Source organism: Anastrepha obliqua, chromosome 6 (assembly GCF_027943255.1).
Source record: "Anastrepha obliqua isolate idAnaObli1 chromosome 6, idAnaObli1_1.0, whole genome shotgun sequence".
In the NCBI taxonomy this organism is placed as follows: Eukaryota; Metazoa; Arthropoda; class Insecta; order Diptera; family Tephritidae; genus Anastrepha; species Anastrepha obliqua.
The window spans coordinates 47,677,151-47,689,063 of record NC_072897.1 but is presented as its reverse complement, the minus strand read 5'-3'; positions in this window follow the sequence as shown (position 1 = coordinate 47,689,063).

The following is an 11,913-nucleotide window of genomic DNA, read 5'->3' as shown; positions in this document are numbered from 1 at the left end:
TATGTCCTAGCATATAAGTTAACAGCCAAATCATCGAACGTCCCTCGCAATGAATTCACCGAGCAACCCGCGCGCAAACAGTGTCACTGAACCCGACCACATATGCAACATAAACAAAATAATGTGAGTCGGAGCAACGGCCAGCCGTTTCTGTTGTGTCGCAAGCGTTGGAATTCTGATCGGAAATATGCTGAGTCGGTTTTACAGACCACAAACCCATGGCATGATCTTTATGTACTTATTATGTATTTAGGTTTAGATTCATATTTCCATTTATGTACTTAGCTTTAGTCTTTTATTCATTCCATTCTTATAATCAGTTTTGTTCAGACAATTGTTTAATAAAGAACGATTGACTTTACTCCGGCACGCCGCCGTTAATATTTGATGTATTGATTTACACTGTTGAGCCACAAGGCCAATAGTCCAACAAAGGGGACGAAGTCAAGTCTCCCAACCTAAACATCAAAAGGCTAATTAGAATCAAGAAGTAGCTGAGACGTGTCAGCAACACCCGCCGCTGGACCAAGGCATCATCACTGCTCCAGAGGGAAAGTGAACCACATTTAACTGGCGCCCAACAGAGTTAAAACTGGAATTAGATAATCTTACGATATCTATTAAGTTAGGAACACCATGGCCCTAAACAAGAACATGTAAGTGAATGTTCGGTAAAAATTAGAAAAAAATTGATGAAAAACTATTTTAAATAAAAAAAATTGTGAATAAATTGGCAATGCGAAAGTGAGCATTACGGTATAGTCGCGAAATTATTGACGTGCAAGTGCAGTTTTTTTGTTGAAAAAAAAAAGAGAAACAAGTTGATATTTTCGCTTCATTGGCTGCTCATGACTTGGTCTTATAGAAATATAAAGATAGAGTACGACAGTGACGAAGAGCAAGAAATAGGATTTAGGCCAGGAAGAAACGGTCAATTAGGAATGGAGCCGGCATTACTAAAAGCGTTAGTAGAAGGTGCGGTAAACAGTGCGCTCCTCGAACAAGAGAGGAGACTAAAAGACGATTTCCGAGCGGAACTTGAAACAGTTAGAGGTCAGGTTAATGCGTTAAGAATAGAGACCCCACAAGTTGAAACATACCAGAGAGTAACAATTGACCCTAGTGTGGGATGTGAGGTGAAGTTAGACATTGTAAAATCAGTGCCTAGCTTCAATGGAAATCATGAGGAATACGTGTCGTGGCGACAGGCGGCTATAGACGCATATGAGATTTTCAAAAGATACGTAGGCAGCGAGGCGCATTACGAGGCTGTGGCCATTTTAAAAAACAAAGTAACTGGTCCAGCTCGTGCCATCCTTACGTCGCACAATACAGTGCTTAATTTTGACGCCATTATCGCTAGGCTCGACTACTCGTACGCAGACAAAACATCCTTGCGCGTACTTAGGCAGCAACTAGAACTGGTTAGGCAGGGTGGCCTAAACTTAATGGAATATTACGATGAGGTAGAAAAGAAGCTCACTCTGGTCACAAATAAAATAGTAATGACTCACGACGAGCAAGCTGCGTCCATTCTTTGTACAGAAATTAGAGACGATACACTACACGCTTTCATGACAGGACTTAGGAGGCCCCTAAAATCTTTAGTAATCCCAGCGAAGCCCAAGGATTTGCCATCTGCATTAGCAGTGGCCCGTGAGGCTGAAAATAGCATCGAAAGAAGCGCATTTGCTGCATCTTATGCTAAAGTAATTGAAGAAAGAAACCATAGCGGCGATAATACTAGATTTGGCAATCGTAACCAAGCTAGACAAGGCAGGGGCCAGGAAAGAAATCCACATTTTGTGGGAAATCAAGGCCAAAGCAGGGCACAGCAAGCTGACCCTAAAACGCTAGCGAATGACAAAGAGCCACAATCAAAGTATCAGGCTCAACCCATGGACGTTGATCCTTCGATGTCCAAGTTAAGACAACAGACCAAATGGGGAAAGCCACAGGGCTATTCTACACAAGACGGGGCTCGGAAAAGGCATAACACTTCAGAACGCACGTCAGGCTATAGGCGCCAAAAGATTAACAATATTACACAACGAGCGCCTACCCAAGACGAGAAAGAATACGAAGAAATGGCCGAAACTGCGCGTGCTGAAATAGATGACGAAAGTGGCGAACCCGAGGACAACGATTTATTAAATTTTTTAGAGGTCGTTCCCGATTGCCGTTCGTCGAGCGTCAATTGGCTGGCAAAACATTAAAGATTCTTATCGACACCGGGGCGGCAAAAAGTTACATTAAACCCGTAAAGGAGTTAAAAAACGTAACACCAGTCGACACCCCTTTTACTGTGAACTCCATTCATGGGTCCAGTAAAATTCAAAAAAAATGTTCAATAGTAATTTTTGGAAAGTTGCCACGTTTTTCATATTAGATACCCTTGACACCTTTGATGCTATAATAGGCTTCGATCTGCTCACGCAGGCGGTGGTAACTATTGACCTGATGGAAAACAGCATAAACTACGGTAATACTTCGGAAATACTCAATCACCATCCGTGCGATAACGTGAACTTTACACGTGTTGATGATATCGTAGTCCCAAATTCCGTAAAAGGCGAATTCAAGAAAATGATACTGAAGAGAATTAGTGCATTCGCGACCTCTAACGAGGCACTGCCTTACAATACTTCAGTCGTCGCCAGGATCCGGACTGTAGACAATAAGGAAGTATATTCAAAGCCCTATCCATACCCAGTAGGCGTGTCAGATTTTGTAAACAACGAAGTCGCACAGCTGTTGAAAGATGGCATCATAAGGCCATCAAGATCTGCGTATAATAGCCCAGTCTGGGTTGTTGATAAGAAAGGAATAGATTCCAACGGAAATAAGAATAAACGGCTGGTCATTGACTTTAGAAAACTAAATGAGAAGACCATCGCCGACCGATATCCGATATCCGATGCCGAGTATCCAGTTAATCTTAGCTAACCTCGGAAAGGCTAAGTTTTTTACCACACTGGATCTTAAATCCGGATACCACCAGATTTACCTAGCGGAGGACGATCGTGAAAAGACATCCTTCTCGATAAATGGCGGAAAATACGAATTCTGTCGTTTGCCCTTTGGTCTAAAAAATGCGGGAAGCATTTTTCAAAGAGCAATCGACGATATCTTGCAAGAACAGATCGGAAAGATATGTTATGTCTATGTGGATGACGTAATTATCTTCTCTGAAAATGCCGCAGACCACGTCCGCCATATCGATATAATACTTCAGCAACTTTGAGATGCTAACATGAGAATCTCCAAGGAAAAGTCGAAATTTTTTAAAGAAAGTGTCGAGTATCTAGGCTTCATTGTTACTAGCGAGGGAGCAAAAACAGACCCAGAAAAAGTCAAGGCGATCCAAGAGTACATTGAACCAAAAAATTTATACTCTCTGAGATCTTTTCTAGGCCTAGCCAGCTACTATAGGGTGTTTATCAAAGACTTTGCAGCCATAGCAAGACCCTTGACTAACATACTAAAAGGCGAAAACGGCACTGTAAGCAAACACATGTCTAGGAAAGTAGCAGTCCAATTTGACGAATCTCAACGCGACGCTTTTAACCGATTGAGAAACATACTAGCATCAGAAGATGTTATGCTCATGTACCCTGATTTCAAAAGACCTTTTGACTTGACTACAGATGCTTCTGCAAATGGCATTGGAACAGTATTATCTCAAGGCGGTAGACCCATCACTATCACTCACTATGCTACCAACGAAAGAGAGTTGTTGGCGATTGTATGGGCCCTCGGCAAACTGCAGAATTACCTTTACGGTACAAGAGAGCTACATATATTTACAGATCATCAACCTCTCACGTTCGCAGTGTCTGAGAAAAATACGAATGCGAAAATCAAGAGGTGGAAGGCGTTTATTGAACAACATAACGCCCAATTGCATTACAAGCCAGGGAAAGAAAACTTTGTCGCAGATGCCTTATTTAGGCAAGAGCTTAACGCTCTCCAAGACGAACCGCAATCAGACATAGTCACTATTCACAGTGAGGTATCCCTTACATACACTATACAAACAACTGATAACCCCCTAAATTGTTATAGAAATCAGATAACTTTAGAAGAATCACGTTATTCGTTGCATCGAAGACTTATTCTATTTGGCAAAAAAACCCGTCACTTAATTCAATTTACAGTTAAAATTAATCTCATAGAAACATTAAAACTTGCTGTGAACCCCGATGTTGTAAACGCGTTTTATTGCGAACTCACAACTTTAGCTGCATTTCAACATGAGCTGGTTTCAATTTTCCCGACAACCAAATTCTGGCATTGCAAAAGAATAGTGTCAGACATCACTAACAAAGACGAACAGGTAGAAATAGTCAACACCGAACATAATCGTGCGCACAGAGCGGCACAAGAAAACGTAAAACAGATACTTCGGGACTACTACTTCCCAAAAATGACTAAATTGGCTAACGAGGTTGTACTAAATTGCAAAGTTTGCGCTATCGCCAAGTACGACCGACACCCCAAAAAACAAGAACTCGGGAAGACGCCAATTCCCTCATTTGTCGGAGAAATGTTACACATTGACATATTTTCTACCGATCAGAAACTTTTCCTGACTTGCATCGATAAATTTTCCAAATTCACCGTCGTCCAGCCCTTACCTTCTAGATCAATAGTCGATATTGTTAACCACATTTTACTTATAATTAATACATTTCCAAACACAAAAACCGTTTATTGCGACAATGAACCCGCGTTTAATTCCGAAACGATCACTTCATTGTTAAAAAATCAGTTTAACATTGACGTTGTAAACGCCCCCCCATTACATAGCTGTTCCAATGGGCAGAACGTTTCCACAGTACATTAATAGAAATCGCAAGGTGTTTAAAGTTGGATAAAAAAGTTAGCGATACAGTTCAGGCTCTCATGAGAGCAACAATAGAATATAATAAAACCATACATTCAGTAACAGAACAAAAACCACTCGATGTAATTCACTCTATACCGGACGAAATTAAGCAAAAAATCAAAGATCGACTAATAAAAGCTCAGCAAGATCAATTAGCTAGATGCAACCCGAACAGACAGAACAGGATGTTTGATGTAGGAGAAAAAGTTCACCTCAAAAATAACAAAAGATTAGGTAACAAACTATCTCCCTTGTGCACAGAGGGCGCCGTACAAGCAGACCTGGGAACGTCTATACTTGTTAAGGGGAGGGTGGTCCATAAGGACAATGTGAGGTAAACATAGGTCATAACGCATAAGATTCTTACAGATAATTACTACAATTCAGTTTAATTATTTCATACAGGTTCATCGGAGTGACCCTCATACTCTTATCCACAACTCACGCACGCATCACCGATTTCTCGCACGCAAGCTACATTCCGATATTGGACGGAAACGTTTTTGTATGGGAACAACATAGTTACGTGAGACATTCTACAAATTTATCTAATTTCGTGAGCATTATAGATGATACAATTAAATTATCAAAACTTTTCCCTCAGTCACACATGCGAAAATTGTTAGATGTAGATATCGACCATATTCAGAATATTTTATCTAGCTTAACGGTACACCATAGAATGGCCAGAAGTTTAGACTTTCTAGGAACAGCTTTAAAAATCGTTGTAGGTACGCCTGTTGCATCAGACTTAGAAAAGATTAAACTTACCGAAGCCGAGCTCATAGAATCAAACAACAGACAAGTAATAGTAATCACTGAAGCACAGAAACAAATTAACCTTTTAACTGATGCAGTAAATAAATTAATTAAAGAAAAAAAAGGCGAGTTCGTAGACTCTCCTCATTTGTATGAAACTTTACTTGCACGAAATAGAATGTTAACCACTGAAATCCAAAACCTTATGCTCACTATAACGCTCGCCAAATCTAACATCATAAACCCCGCAATTCTCGACCACGAAGATTTAAAATCAATTTTTACCGAACAGCTCGCAGAGGTCCCAATAGTTAGTTTAATGGCAGTATCAAATATAAAAATATTTCAATCAAATAGAGTAATCCACATAATAATTGAATATCCTAATGTTAAGACTATTTGTAAGAAGGTTATGATATATCCTGTTGCCCACAATAACACCATTCTGCAAGTACATGACGACATAGTAGCTGAATGCGACGATGGAGTCCTAGCTGTGACAGAATGCGCTACAACCAACTTTGCGACGTTCTGCAAGAAATCTGCTTATGACACATGCGCCAGCGGATTACATTCCGGAGGTTCAGCGTTATGCCACACACAGCCAAGCCACTTGGAACCGATTACCCTATTAGACGAAGGAATAATCGTTGTCAACGAACTATCAGCAAGAGTAAGAGTAGATGACGGCCCAGTGATGACAATTGAAGGCACACATCTCATCACATTTGAACGTATTGCGACTATAAACGAGACCACATACATTAACTACAATGGTGTTGTAAACAAGAGTCCAGGCATCGTGGCGTCACCATTGCTGAATATTACAGGACACGACCAAGTGCTCAGCCTACCAATGTTACAAAGGATGAATGAGCACAATCTGCATATAATTCAGAAGTTAAGAGACGATATGTTTTCCGGAGGGACTCCCAGAGTCTGGTTCATGGTTGGTGTAACACTCAGCCTTGTCTTTGGCTGTATTGGCATCATCTATCAGTGTTGGTACCGGAGAAGATCTTCCATCAAATTGCAAGAACTGGTAAAGGAGTTAAGTGTCACCGAGGACGGCAACAATCTTAAAGGGGGGCTAGTTAACAGCCAAATCATCGAACGTCCCTCGCAATGAATTCACCGAGCAACCCGCGCGCAAACAATGTCGCTGAACCCGACCACATATGCAACATAAACAAAATAATGTGAGTCGGAGCAACGGCCAGCCGTTTCTGTTGTGTCGCAAGCGTTGGAATTCTGATCGGAAATATGCTGAGTCGGTTTTACAGACCACAAACCCATGGCATGATCTTTATGTACTTATTATGTAGTTAGGTTTAGATTCATATTTCCATTTATGTACTTAGCTTTAGTCTTTTATTCATTCCATTCTTATAATCAGTTTTGTCCAGACAATTGTTTAATAAAGAACGATTGACTTTACTCCGGCACGCCGCCGTTAATATTTGATGTATTGATTTACACTGTTGAGCCACAAGGCCAATAGTCCAACAAAGGGGACGAAGTCAAGTCTCCCAACCTAAACATCAAAAGGCTAATTAGAATCAAGAAGTAGCTGAGACGTGTCAGCAACACCCGCCGCTGGACCAAGGCATCATCACTGCTCCAGAAGGAAAGTGAACCACATTTAACTTATATACATACATATATACCTAGTTGCCTTCTAAACTTCCTACAAAATAATTGCATTCATATGTTACTACTTCCATGCACGTTCATACATTCATACATATATGCGCGAGCACAGCGCTCTCTTCTTGATTCCGTGTACTTTTGTCTTTCACCAGTCGATATTCCTAATATTGTACTTACAAAAACACAATACTTTGATAGACGCAAAAGCAACAGCAAGCGCAACGCGATGGCCGCTTTGCCACCACAGATTCTAAAATGTTCTAGAACACAACAAAAACACATACCTCACATGCGCATGTCGCCCGAAACTAAAATCTAAGCCTAGCGACTACAAAAACAAAATTAATTCGTAGACGCAGTCGCAGCGGCCATGATTCTATCAGCGACGGCGCTGAACAATTTAGAACAAAAACAGCTCATATTTCAATTTCATTCATAAAACCTACCGCCCATATGCCAATTTTCGCGACCATTCGAAAATAGTCAATATTGGAATATTTCGCGTGGAATTATTTGCCAATAAATTGTCATGTCATGAATTTTTGTCATGTCGAGTGGCCGCGGCTCCGTATGTATGCATGCACCCTTATATGTATGTAAATATGTCTTCTAACTGTTCGACAGTCGCGAGTTAATGCGACTTAGATTCCTTGAACAATTCCAGCGAATCACACATTTCTGTCCGCAAAGCCGCATATATGTACTCTATGATCAAAAAGTACCGGGAATGTTTAAATAAAACGTAACAGAGTTAAATTTCAGGCAAATTTATATTACCTCCTTCAAAATATGACCCGTCTGAAGCAACACACATGTGCCAACGTTTAACCCAGTCCTCCAAACAGGCCCGGTAGGCCGACATGGCCTTCAGCTCCTTCGTCGTATTCTCTTTGATCTCTTTGATCGGTGCGATGACGCGTTATCATCACGCAAAATCCAAGAATTGTTTGCTCACATATCCGGCCGTTTACAACATACAGCATCTCTCAAAGGCTTCAAAACGGATAAATAATAATCTTTATTGACTGTCTGGCCCGATGGAAGGTACTCATGGTTCACTACGCCTTGGCAATCGAAGAAAACAGTCAACATCACCTTCCCGGTTCTTTTTGCTCATAGGGTATACATATCCCATCTTTTCACTGACGGACAAGAAGACGGTCGCAGTTGTTGTTTTTTGTATGCATACATTTTGCGTTCGTTCAAGGTTTGTATATATTTATATATATTTATATACATATGCGTGTATGCGCGTTTGGCTTTCTGGATGCATGCATGGATATTATAATATTTTCTCATCAATATGTGTATGTAAGTAGTTCAGATTTGACTGATGGGATTAAATATAGGAATGCATATTCATATGATTGCCTTTATGGCTGTTTTACATAAAAATTCAAAAAGAGTATGAATAATGTTATATAGAAAATAAATTTCTTAATAACAGGTATTAGAAAAACCTGAATACACTATTTTAAATCAATTCTAATTAAACCAAATACAAAAAATTAAATAAAAATATCGAACAAAGAAAAGTGTGTGCAGGATTTGAACCTGAGTCAAACATGAGACTATGTACCGCATACACGACACATTTTTCATGATTGCTCTAAACTACAATTAGTAATGAACTTTTCTAAATCACTCATTTATTCGATTCGCAGTTTTATATGCACATATTCTGCGTTAGTTGAAAGTTTGTAAGCGTAATTATATGCATATGTATGTGTGTATGCGCGTTTGGCTTTCTGGACGGATATTAGAATGATATTTTCTCATCAATATAATATGGATTTGATGAAAGAGATTAAATACATATGGGGCGTTCCACGTCAACCGGACCAAAGCTCTGTCCAAAATTCTATGGGATGAAAATAATCATATAATATGTCAAAATACTCGTAAACTCATGCCCTTTCAATTGCAAAGTGGCAAATTTGAAAATTCAAAATGGCGTCATTACTGTGTCACCTCAAAGACACTAAATTCCAAAATTTGCAAATATATCTATCAATTACTTTTAAAAATAGGTTCAAAAATGATGACTCATGATATATTTGAATGTTTTTGGGGTCGCTGATGACGAATCCGATGTCAGTTTTTCAAAATTCAAAATGGCGGATCCAATATGGCGGACATTTTTCGAAAATTTTTTTGGATTCGCTTGAAACTCATCACTTGGGGGTTTTCGGGGTCGCTGATGACGAATCCGATGTCAGGTTTTCAAAATTCAAAATGGCGGATCCAATATGGCGGACATTTTTCGAAAATTTTTTTGGATTCGCTTGAAACTCATCACTTGGGGGTTTTCGGGGTCGCTGATGACGAACCCGATGTCAGTTTTTCAAAATTCAAAATGGCGGATCCAATATGGCGGATATTTTCGAAATTTTTTTTAATTTGCTTAAAATTTGTTACTCCGCTAAAGTCAATGGAGAAAAACGATTATTACAAAAAAGACTCTTGCTTACCGATATTAAAGTAATGCATGCAGAATTTAAGGAAAAATATCCTGATTTGCCGATTGGCATGTCAAAGTTTGCTGCTTTGAGGCCAAAAAATTGTGTTTGTGCGGGATCGGCTGGCACTCATATCGTTTGCGTCTGCTTAATTCATCAAAATTTTAAATTAATGATTGATGAGTTGAATTTTGAAAAACTGGCACCTGATTCAGAGCTTTTAATTAAAAATTATAAGGATTGTTTTAATTTTGTTTTATGTAAAATTCCTCAGCCCTCTTGTTTTCTTTTAGAATGCACCTCATGTCCTGGAATTGAAACCTTTTTAAATAAAGTGTCAACTGCTTTAGAAGCTAATGAAATTAGTGAAATTATTTGTAGATCTTGGCAATCGACTGATAGGTGTACTCTGAAGAAAATGTTCTTTTCCTCAGAAGATTTTATAGGAGAAATGTCCACTCAGTTTAAGAAACTTTTACCGCATCATTTTATTGCTAAGAGGCAGTCTGAGTACTTTCAGGAAAAAAAATAATCTTCAAGACGGCGAAGTAATATTGCAGTGTGATTTTTCTGAAAACTATGCTTATTTCATTATAATAATGATCAATGCACAGTACATCCTGCAGTTTTCTATTACAAGGAAGGGAATGAAATGAAGCACCGCAGTATTGTTTTACTGTCAGACTGTACAACGCATGATACTGCAGCAGTTTACATATTACAGCAGACAGTAATACCGGAAATAAAGAAAGTATGCCCAAATGTCAAAAAAATATACTATTTTACTGACGGGGCTAAACAGCACTACAAAAATCGGTACCAAATAATAAATTTAATAAACCACGAAAAAGATTTTAATGTAAAGGCTGAGTGGCATTTCCATGCAACTGCTCATGGGAAAGGAGCATGCGATGGCGTTGGAGCAGTTTTAAAAAGAGAAGCAACGCGTGCCAGTTTACAACGTAAACCTCAAGACGCCATTTTGAATGCCAAAGCTCTTTTTGATTGGGCAAAAGAGCACATTAAATCGATTTAATTTTTTATTTATTCAAAACAGCAACATGAAAAAATGAAACGTTCGCTAAACAAGAGATTTTCCGCGGCACCTTCTGTAACAAAAATCCAATCAGCACATTGTTTTATAGTTACACCACATAATAAACTCAACGTTTATAGGTACTCGAATGACCATGAACCGCTCACCATTGTCCAATATTAATCAGCCGTTTTGAAATATAAAACCATTTAAAGAGAGTTACCATCAATCAGCCCTTTTCAGAGCTAATAAATTAATTAAAACACCAAAAAATAAACCTTTAATCAGCCCCTTTCAGGGCTAATAAAGTAGATAAAACACCAAAAAATAAATCATCAATCAGCCCTTTTTAGGGCTATAAAACAACATTGATTTGACATATTGGATCCGCCATTTTGAATTTGAAAAACTGATATCGGATTCGTCATTAGCGACCTCGAAAACCCCGGAGTAACAAATTTTAAGCAAATTAAAAAAAATTTCGAAAATATCCGCCATATTGGATCCGCCATTTTGAATTTTGAAAAACTGACATCGGATTCGTCATCAGCGACCCCGAAAACCCCCAAGTGATGAGTTTCAAGCGAATCCAAAAAAATTTTCGAAAATATCCGCCATATTGGATCCGCCATTTTGAATTTTGAAAAACTGACATCGGATTCGTCATCAGCGACCCCGAAAACCCCCAAGTGATGAGTTTCAAGCGAATCCAAAAAAATATTCGAAAAATGTCCGCCATATTGGATCCGCCATTTTGAATTTTGAAAAACTGACATCGAATTCGTCATCAGCGACCCCGAAAACCCCCAAGTGATGAGTTTCAAGCGAATCCAAAAAAATTTTCGAAAAATGTCCGCCATATTGGATCCGCCATTTTGAATTTTGAAAAACTGACATCGGATTCGTCATCAGCGACCCCAAAAACATTCAAATATATCATGAGTCATCATTTTTGAACCTATTTTTAAAAGTAATTGATAGATATATTTGCAAATTTTGGAATTTAGTGTCTTTGAGGTGACACAGTAATGACGCCATTTTGAATTTTCAAATTTGCCACTTTGCAATTGAAAGGGCATGAGTTTACGAGTATTTTGACATATTATATGATTATTTTCATC